Below are 12,945 nucleotides of genomic sequence, written 5' to 3'. Positions count from 1 at the left end.
AACCGCTTGCCTCAGGGGCGGGGGCGGGGTTGCCGTGATAAACAGGACAAACAGAATCCTTTGAGCGCCATTGCTGTAAGTTTTAGAATTCATATTTCAGCTAAACAGTACATGTAATTCAGCATCTGAATTAAAATGTGACGAGAAATGGGCAGTGTAGTTGCTGAAAATGTGCTTATTTTATTGACGAAACAGCTAATTTGTACATTTGCTCCGACTTTTTGATAACCTAGCTAGCATCGCAGTGCAGTGCCACCTACTCTTCTGGCAGTGAAGTGTTTTCAGCACCCACAGCCTTCGGAGTACTATAAATTCAACCAATCCGTCCGACTCCGTCCGTCCGTCTGTCCGTAACGGAGTCGGAGAAGTATAATTCGGCCTTTAGCCCGCCCATCCGTTAACGGAGTCAGAGAAGCATACTGCGGCCTTTACGTGCGTTTCCCGAACATGCTCGTAAAGGCAGAATAAAGGCCGAAATATAGTACTACTCCGTTTTCACGGAGACGGACACAGGAAACGCCCTCTCCGAGACCCTCAGAGAGCTCTCAAGGCCGCAATATGCTTCTGCGTCTCCGTTTACGGATGGGCGGGCGCACGGATACGCACGGATACGGACGGATAGACTGCGTTTATGGTTCTCCGTAGGCTGTGGGTGCTGAAAACAATTCACCACCAGAAGAGTAGGTGGTGCAACGTTTTTTTGTAAATCGTCGTGGAGTGTTTATTTACCTAGGTTATCGAGAAGTCGGAGCAAATTTACAAATTAGCTGTTTAGCTGCACATTTTCAGCAACTACACTGCCCATTTCTCGTCACATTTTAATTCAGATGCTGATTTACATGTACTGTTTAGCTGAAATATGAATTGTGAAAACTTACAGCAATGGCGGTCAAAGGATTCTGTTTGTCCTGTTTATCCCGGCAACCCCGCCCCCACCCCTGACGCAAGCGATTCTTAATACTGACCAATCACAGCCAAGGGGGTCTCCGTAGCTCTCCGTCGTTCACAACGGATAGTTAGAAAATTCAGGAGGTGCACGTCGAGCTCTCCGGGGCTCTCCGAGGGCTGACGGAGAGCTCGTAGAGGGCGTTCCTCGGAGAAGAGGGCGTTCCCATGTGTCCGTTTTTCGAAAAACGCAGTAGCATATATAAGCCTTAAGTGCACCTCCTGATTTTCCTGACTATCCGTCCGCTAGTCCGTCATTTTACGGATACCCCTTGGCTGTGATTGGTCCGCAATTGGTTCCACGCACAAAGACGTCATGTGGCAGCGTTGCTCCACCTACTTTTCTGGCGGTGAATTGTTTTCAGCACCCACAGCCTTGGAGTACTATAAATTCAACAAATCCGTCCAACTCCGTTTGTCTGTCTGTCCGTAACCGAGTCAGAGTAGTATATTTCACGAATTTTCAAGAGCCACTTTAGCTATGATGGCTTTGGGAACGGCCCGTAAAATTAAGATCCGTCATACAATGGATCCTACGATCAATTTAGGCTTACGACGCAGCCCAGGTAATCCATTACTGCAGGCTTTATACATGGCAAGTGGCGGCGTCTGTGCTGTGATGAGGTTGACCATGCAAAGTGAAGCAAGTTCCTTGAAAAAATCCAAAACCAATCCATAATTTCGACTTTATGTCGGAGAATCTCCGAGTTTTTTTCTCTCAAATTTACGACTTTAATCTCGGAATATTACCCCCCCTCCTCCGGCGCCGATTTTTTTTTTACCTACACTGGCCCTAATATGCCTATATAACCCCTGGATAAGATACAGAAAAAAAGGTTGCAGTGATCAGATACTGTGAACTTGCCCCCCTAAGGATCCGTCAATATTTGGACTACATAGACAACGTCGGTGTCAAAAGTTTCGTCTTGGTAGCGATTGAGTTGCTTGTATTTTTATTTAAGTTCCGTTGCACGGTTTAGACTGAAATTCAGTTTTTGTGGCAAAAGTGCCTTGTGTCAACGAAGGGAACTCAGTGCTAGCCTACGTCACAACGTCAGCACACGTTAGCAACGACGCATGGATACAACGTGCATTGCCGTTGCACAGCAAGTATCGTATCGTGCCATGGTGTACTAGCAGCATTAAAGCAATTCAAGACTTGCATGTACAGTAAGTAATGTCATATTGAATAATGTATTTAAACTCAAGCTTGTGTGGTGCGTCGCTGTCTTCAATGCCACAGCCTTAACTTTATGTCAAAAGAAACATTTTTAATTTCCGGCGCATTCAAACAATCCCCTCAGTGTAGTTTGGCTAGCAACAGCAGCTAGGCTAGCTTGCTCGTATCACAATTCAGCTTCTCCACGCAGGGCTCTAAACTGAGACCAAAAAATCGCGTTTGGGGGCATATTTTCAGTTAGCAGATGGTACTGTTTGAATCGCGATTCCATCTGAAAAATACTGCCGGTGACAACTTTGTTATAATAGCTTGTCTCAAAGGGGGTTCAGCTTGTTTCATATTAAATGGACCCAACTGCAACCGACGCAAGCAAGCACACCCTACAATTTCCCCAGAAATTGTAGCCTCTCTAATTTTTGTTAAATTTTGTTACATTTTGTTTAGATAAGGGGAGGGCTCTCTCAACCTCCACATCCATCACCAGATGCCACTGTAGAGTATAATGACACTGCGAATACGGACGTTTATCATCATTATTATTTTGTATTATTATTAAGAGGCCCCTTATTGGTCGAGGCCCCGGGCTTAAGCCCTGGTAAGCCTGTGCATTAAGGGTCCACTGCAGATCAGCACGTACACACATGGACATGGGACACGCCCACATACACACGTGCTCTCAGTCTCCTGAGAAAACATATTGAAAACTGTTTTTAATGCTGGCATACTAAACATTTTGTGTTACTTTGAAGATATTACAATACATTTGGCAAAGATAGCAATGCTGTTGGACTTTAAAAGCAGTGTATTTGGTTTGGTAGGGGCATATTTTGAGTTCTGATATTGGGCTGGTTTTTGGGCTGGTTTTATTGGCCATTGGGCTGGTTTTGGGATGGTTTTGATTGGCCATTGGGCTGGTTTTGTCACACAGACCTGGCAACCCTGGAAGGGAGGGACACCAAAAGAAGCATGCATGTGACCGACTGGACGGAAGGGTAGAGGTTTTAGACCTTTATGAATCATTCAAACGGTTACTAGAGAGGGGATTAAACCCCCATGGTTTCATTTGAAAGGTACCACAGCATACCAAAGTTAAAGGAATTTGAACTTTAACTTCAAAGTATGACATGCTCTCACTTAAATCCGCCTCCTCCCTCAACAGAAACGGAGCAGGGTAGCTCGTTGCCTGAGCAGCACGGTCAGGGTAGCCTATATTGTGGCCAATCGTTTTTCCATCACATTTTGCAATCGTCAAAGCAAATACCAATGGATGCTTGGCAATTCGCGAGACGCACCTGCAAGTTATGTGGAAAACACTTCCGTATTCGGTAAAACTGACATAATCACTTCCGGATCTGTGCGCTCTATGCTGACATGGTGCTGTTTTACACAAGATTTTCCCGCATCTGGTACTTAAACGGTTCGGATAAATACATGGTCTTCACAATTAAATAATTTAAAACGCCCAAAATGCTCATAATAATAATAATATTATTGTTGATTGTGTGAACTAGCTGGGTTTGCCGTTGGGTTAGCACAGCAGCGGAAATTATTATATCTGTTTTCCGGTTCGTTACGGCGCTCCGCATAACCCCTATTCCCATTTCCAACAACTGCTGAAAATAAAACTATATATCTGACACCTATAGGCTATACAGCTCTTACTTTGAAATATGTTTAATGGTGACCCCTCCTTTCACACCCCTCACGTATCATAGGTCTCCCCTTTGCCGATTTGGAGATGGGTATTGGGGAACAAAAACACTTGTAGGTGTGTCTCGCGAATTACCAAGCGTCAATTGGTAGCGCACGGCTCAAATATATGCCTTGCCAATTGCGAAAGGTGATGGAAAAACGATTGGCCACAATATACCCTGACCCAGCACACCCACTGGAACAACGGTCCATTTCCCTTTTTTTCATTCTTTTTTTTCTTCTCCTACACGTGAGGCCAGTCAGGCGGCAACGACGAACAAACACGCTAAAAAATCGAAGGTATCAATATTTAAGGAGCCATCTGTGTGGTCCCGGTTGGTTTAGCTTGCGTGCCCATCCACAGTGACGGTTCTCGTAGTGCATGCTCATGTGCACCAGCGTCACTGCCACACAAGGAGCATACACGCTGTTACTATGAATGACGCTGGCTGGAGAGAAGCTGAAAGGAAACATAGGGGTCTGTGATAGGAAGGAGCAGCTAAGAGCTCCCCCAGTCAGCCATACTGCATCCTCCACACAGTGCATAATACATCAGCCTCCAGTAGGCTCGGCACATTGGCTTCGCAAGGCACATTCACGTGACTTCACCCAGAGAATAATCACGAGATTATTGAACAGTGTGAATAGAAACTGGCTGATGAAAATCACTGTATTATTGAGACACATTGATATTGCTGTCAAAGTCTCACTCTACTGGAGTGTGTCCTGCAGAATGTCAGATCATACTGTACTAATGAGGGGGATTTTGCTGGGAAGTGCACTTTTTAGGACAGAGTGGATGTACTGTGTGTGATACTGCTGGTCAGCTCTTAGTGATACAGGCTGTGACACTTACCTAGCACCAGGTAGATAGTAATGAGGAGGGAAGATTGATTGAGACAGATGCTGGGGAACAGCTACAGAAATCGAGTGTCACCAAATTTTTCACAAAGGTGGGTGTAGTCCGTGAGTGGTGGAAGTAGCCTATTATTTTAGTCCATAGTGAAATACGCTACTTCTGCTCCCCTCACATTAGTTACAGTACTTCATCTTCACAGAAAAGTCTAAGTGTTTACATTTCTCTCCTCTTATAGCCGACATAATCAATGCAGGCAAATGTTTAGCAAGTTATTCATACTAAATCAGTTGTCCTTCCTCCTTCCTGGTATCAGGCCAAACAGATGCAGCTTCAGGCTCAGCAGGCCTGACTCCCCACACCTCAATGAACCAGCCCTACTCCCAACCGAACAAGCAGATGAATAGCATTGTGTTAAATTACATGTCAGTTGGCATAATTGCGGGGGGTCCGTGGGAATTTCTTTTTAAAATACTTAAAAACAAAGAAAAACTGTCAAATAATTTTCAATTATAAGAATTCAAACACTGTACTTATTCTTGATGAACAATGATAATTTTATGAAACAAAAACAGCTTATTGTCTGTGTTGGATAATGGTCAGTTTGAAGCATTGAGGGAGTCTGTCTGTAAAAGTGACAGCCAATCTTAAAACTACAGAATAGAATTACATCTAAACTGTAAAAGATAGAACGTTTCTCATAGAGGGGTACCGGTCTTGCATGAAATAGTGAATTCTGCTGTTTGCAGACTGCAGAATGTTGCATGCATGTCAGCATAGTGTTTGATTTTCAAAGCTCATTGTCCGTTAGATAGTACAGTAAGTATTGGACTAAGAGAGTTGCAAGCCTGTAAAGGTAAAGTTATTTAAAGCTTTGAATTGATCTATTGGCTTCTGAAAGTGTTGTAACAGCAATTGTGCAGAGTTTGGGTGGCCTGTGGTGGAGGGGTGGAGGACCCAGTGATATATTTTTGCAGGGCCCTAAATCTGTGGGAGCGCCCCTGTGTGTGGATACCAGATAAGCTTCTCCAGTACAGCTTTCCCCTAGATGTTTAGCATGCACCTGGCGTGTGTCTACTGTACACGAGGTGCGGTCATTCATCACACTAACATCCACTGGAAGCACGGTGACCATCAAATGTCCGTTCTCAGCGCTCCAAAGATCCATTCTCTCTCCTCCAGTATTCCAACATCCCCCTTTGGTCATAACGGCCAGGCATATTTATCACTGCCGGGGTGGTAGCAAAAATTATTTGACACATGCAAACATTGACAGAGAGAAAGAGAAAGAAGTCACTATGACCGTGAGTCCCTTCTCGCTTCCTCCCCTCAGCCCTCCATAAAACAGACTAGTGATGAGAAAGCCTATATAGTCTTACAGCCATGACAACAATAAAAGACTGGGCCATAAAATAAAACAGGCATGGGAAAGAAAAGATGGAACGAATGCTTGGGAATCTGCAGGAGCAGGTTTGTTTACACACAGGCACATGTGGAGGGCAGTTTATGAAAACAAGACAAGGTTTCATGCAAGACTATTTGTGACTCCATGTCTAGGCAATCACGTTTGAGATGTGAGACAATGTGGAGAGTGGCCGTTAATAAGAGAAGAATTGCTTGTCGATACCATTGAGTGTCATTAGCTCAGCTTGATGTGAGGTCTGGTATACACTATTGTTGGGAGTTTAGTCACACACACACACTTACACAAATAAACACCAATCACCAGCCCACCAAGGCTGGACAAATGGCTGAACCATTACAAAAGCAGACAAAAACAGGTAAGTAGAATACAAGGCTACTATTAATATAAACTAAGCCACCACGGCTCTAGACTAACCATTGTCAAAGTAAAAGAGTACATGCATATTACAAGCTATCCTGTAATTCTCCAGCGAGGAATAGCATGAAGGTTTCCATTTAAATATAACCTTTGTAGTCTAACAATAAAGACATACAAAATCTGACAGATGGATCTGCCTGCATTCCTGGTGCGAAAGTTAGTTGCCGTTTAATGATCACGGGGAGCAATTGGATGGTATGGAGGTGGGAAAAGAAGAGTAGGATGAAGTAGGATGGGCAAGGAGGAAGGAAGATAAATGAAGAGAGTTCAGCACGTGCTCTGAAGGAGACAGCGGCAGATGGAGTCAAGACACAGGGGCGTGAGAGGTAAGGAGAGTAGAAAACGATTAGATTGTGTTTTGTCTGTGTTTGGGGGGATGGGGGGGGTCCGTGAGTGGGTTTCTCGGATCAAGTGTAGGCAGATAATAGTATTGGTGGAATGTTTAATTAGATCAGCCTTCTGTCATGCTGCCGAATCACCGAGCCATCAATGTCAACACTGCCACCTCCCAACTCTAGCTGACTCTCTCCTCCTAACAAGCCTCGGGCATGCTTTCCCAACGCTCCCAACTGGCAGCATACTTTCCACATTGTCAACGACTTGGATTCTATACCTAAATATGAAATAGGTCAAACCTCTTGCATATATTAACTTTTTTTATACCACAAATCTGAAAGACTGAAAGACTAAAATGTTAGCCATCTCTATCTTGCTCTACTTTTTGCTGGGGTTTGACAGGAGCATCAAGCAGTGTTCCCATTAGTGAATGTTGAATTCCTTTTCTCCTGGGGCAGCCAAGAAAAAGTGCACCATCTTAACCAAAAAATCTTGGCAAGACTGACCGACAGACATACAGTACTGGCGGGCAGAGTGAGGGACAGAAGGTTCTGGCAGGAAAAGCAAGCTTGATTAGATGGGAGCAGGCTGGAACCGCCGCGACTCAAATGGCCACTTCTACACCCATGTATGCTAAGTAGACAGGACAGGGGCACAGGTTGTGCAATAAAGAAATAGAGGAAGTAAGGAGAATCACCCTCTCACAGGGAGAACGGTTGGGTGGGATGGGAGGATTCAGGACAGAAGACGATCCCTTAACCCTTGTGCTGCCTTCGGGTCACATGACCCAAAGGTTCATAACGAACCATCGTTGTGTTTACCCAATTTTACCCAATTCAAAAACAAATACAAATTTAACTTTCGCAATGTGGGGGGTCTGAGACAGCCCAACGGTTAAAAGAAAAAGCTTCACTTTGTTTTTCTATGCGGTAAATTTGTCGCAATACGACGGTGGGTCACAATGACTGATGGGTCAGAATGACCCGAAGATAACACAAGGGTTAAGTCGATGCCTACGTTCTGTATTGAGACAATCAATACTGGAATGAGTGTGCACTCATGTGTTCTGACATATGGTCCTATGGGTCTATCACATCCTGGGGAGATCATGTCCTCATTGCTGTTTCCTCCTCGTGTCTAAGATGGTAAACAGAATCCATCGCAAAAGCCTCTGACAACCATCCATCACTTCAGGTTTAGACTAGAGTCACTAGAAGTCCCATTTCCATCAAGAATCAATCTCCTGAGATTTGCTCTTGGTTTAGTGTGAATACTGGGGGTTTTAGCTTAGGTGTTTCATCTTAATTAGCAAAACCGTAATACTGGAAACATGCTTGTACAGCGAGAGGGTGTGAAAGTGGATGGTTGTCTGTGTCTGGGAGGGTATCCACGTGTTTTCACAATTGTTTATGGAATCCTCACTGGTTGCTGAAGACACATCAAGAGACACAAAGTCATCCTCCTTCGCACTGAGACAACACCAACGGTAGACAGAAATAGCTCTCTGAACTTTTGTTTTTTGTTGTAAGATACATTACAGGTGCTTTGTCTGATGCCATGCAGTTCTACCGGGTCTTTCAGGATCTATCCCTCAGTGCCAGCGTCATCATGGATAACAGGAGGGCTCTGCCAAGTCCTGCTCTAATTATAGCATACCCCATTATAGCTAACCCTCCCCATACAAATGAATTTATAGGTCACCTCTAACTGTTCCATAGACATATACAGAATGCATAACCCCTGAAAGATACTTATATTATTTATTGGGAGAAATAGAGTTATGTATTGAACAGTTAAAGGCTGAATCACATGGATTCTGTCTGATGGTTCTATAAATGGAGGATGCTGCATCCAAACGGATTAGTGGGTGGGCGGGCAATTCCCAAGCCAAGAGTAATCAAATATACTTGTTTTGATGTGCGTAGATCTTAAAATATACTGACGACAACTTATAGAGGACACTGTTAAACTAAAATACAAATAAATAGACTAAAAATAAGAGAATACACTGTAGTGCTTTGTAAAGGTCACTCCTGTTGCTCCATCTCTGGATGTCTCCCACAATCGGTTTGAGAAGATAGTAACATAAAAGTGCACTTGCGAAGAAATATTCTCTTATATGACTACATTTCAATCCAAGTTGTTGTTGATGCGTTAAATTACAAAGTCTAAAAGATTAAAGTAATTTGGGTCACAAAAACATAGACCGGTAATCAACAGATTCCAAATGTGCCAAATTACTCTACACATAAATGAACCTTATGCATGCAGATATTTCATAAAATGTTGAACAGGTCCTCATCACAATTTCACAGTTCTTGAGAAACCATCATCTCTTTATTTTATTTTTTGCTATGTGTCATTTCAACTTCAATATACAGTACCAGTCAAAAGTTTGGACACATTTTAAAATGTGTCCAAACTTTTGACTGGTACTGTAACTCACGAAGAGCACACAATAGTATCAACTATTAATAAACACACCTCCTCAAGGTTTTCCAACCACTGTTTACATCCCTGTTACATCACCTGACAGTGACAGAGAAGTCCCAGGTCTAATAAGTGTTTGAATCATCACTATGTAAACCCCCTCAAATATCATGCATTACTTTCCAAAGCAAAACGACAGGCATCAACAATACCTCAGATGACACAATACTGGAAGCTAAATCTAAAGGTAAATGCATTTAGCCGAAGGCTCCCCAAACTTGTTCCTAGCGAGCTATTGTCATGTAGGGATTCATTCCAACCCAAAGCAAGCACATCGGATAAAAATATTTAGCTAAATTACTGGGATTTGAGCAATAAATTACAATAACTACAGGGTTATGTAGTTCTGATTCAACCCATGTATTGCCTTTGTATGGTTATGTTTATACTTCACTCTTTGTGAACTTGTTTGTTCTTTGTTCCACAGGGAAACGTGTAGATGCTTCAAATGTCAACAAGCAATTTATGGTCAGTTTTTGTTCAATCCAAGACTTTACAGTGACTATCCACCATTTGGTCACCAGATAACTAGAAACAGAAGAGGATTTCAAAGGCCTCTGAAAGCATTAACAGTTCTCAAAGGGGAGCACCCTTGTCAAGTCAGGGACTTGTGTCTGGCCGAGGGATTCACAGAGTGAACACATTCAGCAGCTCTCTCCACACCAGGGAGCACCAGCATCCATAAAGGAAACTCGATTTAGCTTCTCATTTTCACTGATCCATCACACCACCTGATGTCACATCTGTGCGTCACCGTGTGGGTGGTGCGCTCGGCTGCCTCTCACCCCACTCCCTCCCTTGCCAGTCAGCAGGTGACCCCTTCGTCACAAGGGTTTAATTACTGTCCCTGACGCCTGGGGACACGAGAGCCACCGCAGGTGCATGTAATTAGTCAGACACACCTAGTCTTCCAGGGTTTCTCATATTTACTCGCTGACTTGAGGACCGCTAGAACTAAGCAGGGAGGGTAACGCTTAACACCAGAGAGTTTCAACTCGCCTTTTGATTCAGATCTAACATGGTTAATGAACATTGTGTGCCCCGTCATTGCATTCCTCCGTGTGGAGAGGCGTGACTGCCTAAGTGAGAAAGTCTGCTCTATCATCATGTGAGGCTGGGTGAGCTCACTGACTCAGTGACAGGATCTATAACATCATCCTTCACTGTTCATTTTAAAGATCGCGTTGAAGAGACGTTGACATGAATGAGATAAATCAAAAGAAACATGTCAAGGTTGTTCACTTCCCAGATGGATGGAGGAAGGAAGGCGGGGTGGTGGGGGGGGGGGGCTAAAGAGATAAATTATAACTAATGTCTAGAATATTGATCTGCATATCATCATCGTTTATTTATTTGTCATTCTTAACATATGTACTCAGGACCAGCAAAATACTATTTAGAAAATAAATAATATACAAAAATACAATGAATAAAAAAGAATTAACAGGCAACTAAACTAGAACCTATTAATAAATAACTAAGAAACAAGTTTAAAAGCAGTGCAACATATTTGCATATTAGACCAGAGCATAATAAACCAGAGGAACTTCACGACAAAGCAGCACAGCACAATGAGAATCGAGATATACTTTTATATCCAACGGAGTGCAGTGCCGCAATTGACAATGTTTGGATAAGCATTTCGACATCAAATAATGAAAAGAGAAGAACTGTCATCACCAGCTGCATCACGGGCACTGCACTATCTACCTACAATTCCAGAAATCTGTGTGTCACCGACATCATCGGGGGCACTGTGCACTATCTATAATTCCAGGAATCTGTATTTGTATGTTCACTGACTAAATTACCGACTCCATAAAGGGCACTGTGCACTAGTCTTTCTAAATTCCAGGAATCTCTGTGTGTGTCTCTTGTCAGCGCATTTTTAGAATGGGATTTAGGGCAGCGAGTTTCCCACGATTATCTCGTGAATCAGGCACTCTCCAAATTTCGTATTTTGCAGGTGTCCTTTTTATAATCCAACGGAGAGACAGTGCGATATACGTTGTTAGAATAAGCATTTCGACATTTCCCAAAAATAATTAGCTGCCAGTTTTGCTCTCAACTCTCTATGTTGAGTTGACTGAGCTGCACTAAGCTAGAGCTCGCGAGCTGAAACGATAGGGATATATAGGCGGCTGCATATATGAAAAAACAAACAGCTAACCCCCAAAAAATTATAAAAAAGGTTTCTCAGCTGTTTTTTGTAGTATTAGGTGTCCTTAATAACATATTAAAAGTTTACCAAAGTTTGACCACTAGAAAGGTGTAATTTTCAAGATGGCGTCCAAGATGGGCAGGAAGACCTTAAAATATCCTAACTCCTTCATTATTTGTCCTAGCTAAGTAATCTTGGTGTCTAACCCCATGTTTCTGGGTCTATGAATCCATTGGACTTGTCTAAATTGCACTGACATGATTACATTACAAAACATGATTTTGTGAGATTACTGTAAGGTTTTATCTTTGTTTGGGGTGAACCAGAGATGTAAACGATTTAGCCTACGTCATGTAACTCCTACTCAGTACGTGTTTTTGGACACATACCCTTTTTTTGCTACAACACAGACTTGACATTCAATGTAAAAGTTAACTCTGAATTAGCCGAACAGAGGCCTGTGTGTGAACCCTCTAAAAGTATAAAGCCAACAAAACTAAATTCACAATTTTCAGCAATCCAGAAGATGGTGGAAAAAAATACTGACATTTGATATTGCTTGCCTCATTGAAAAGATTATTTGAAAACCCGTTTTTGGAATATCCTTCAAACGGAAAGACCGGGAAAAAACATTGCAGATGATTCCCCCATCAAAGTTGCCCAAGACTGAACCTTTGATCCTGCTTTGCTGTTCCAACGGTTCCTGATCATTTCGAAAACTGTTTTCACTGGAAGATGTAATGAGCTATGAGTTCAACAAATTTCCTGCCGCCCTGTTCGAAGGCAAGGAAATCTGGGCCAACAAGCCCCAACTAGCGCAGGAAGTCACTGAGTTCTCAAGCAAGAAATCAAACAAAACTGTCCTGGCTTCCATCCCACCAACTGAGAATTATGTCCTTGACGGTGGCTCCCTGGTTGACCGCTGGGCATGGAAAAAGGGTAACAGTTACGGTGCCATTGCAGTCATATGCAGACTTTACCATACGCCATGGCCCTGCTTAATTACACACATCTTCAGTTTGACCTGGGATAGCATAGCTGTCGTTGTGACTGGACGTAAAGGGCATCATATCTAAGGATATCTCTGCTTCACACACAAAAAAAAGTATGGCAGAAAGGTGAAGGTTTCTTTGGTTCTGTGAAACACCGGAGAGGACTGAGACTTTGTCGAACGGCATGTCCAAATCCTCCCCATTGTGAGGGACAATGATGGGGCGCGGAGCCGTGGTGACGGTTGGGTCTTTCTGGAGCGTGCTATTGTGGTGGTACGATACTAACTCGTTGCTGAAGTCAACAGCCTCGACCGTAGACGTAGAACAATATCTATTACAACCCAGAATCATCGAAAACGCTTTCCTGAAATCAGCATTGAATGCGTAAATGACTTAGCCTGGTCCTAACCAGACCCTCGTACATTTCATTTGTACAGAGGGTCTGAGTTT

The sequence above is a fragment of the Osmerus eperlanus genome, chromosome 28 (genome assembly GCF_963692335.1).
Source record: "Osmerus eperlanus chromosome 28, fOsmEpe2.1, whole genome shotgun sequence".
Classification (NCBI taxonomy): Eukaryota; Metazoa; Chordata; class Actinopteri; order Osmeriformes; family Osmeridae; genus Osmerus; species Osmerus eperlanus.
The sequence above is the reverse complement of the archived record's forward strand: the minus strand, read 5'-3'. Positions refer to the sequence as shown.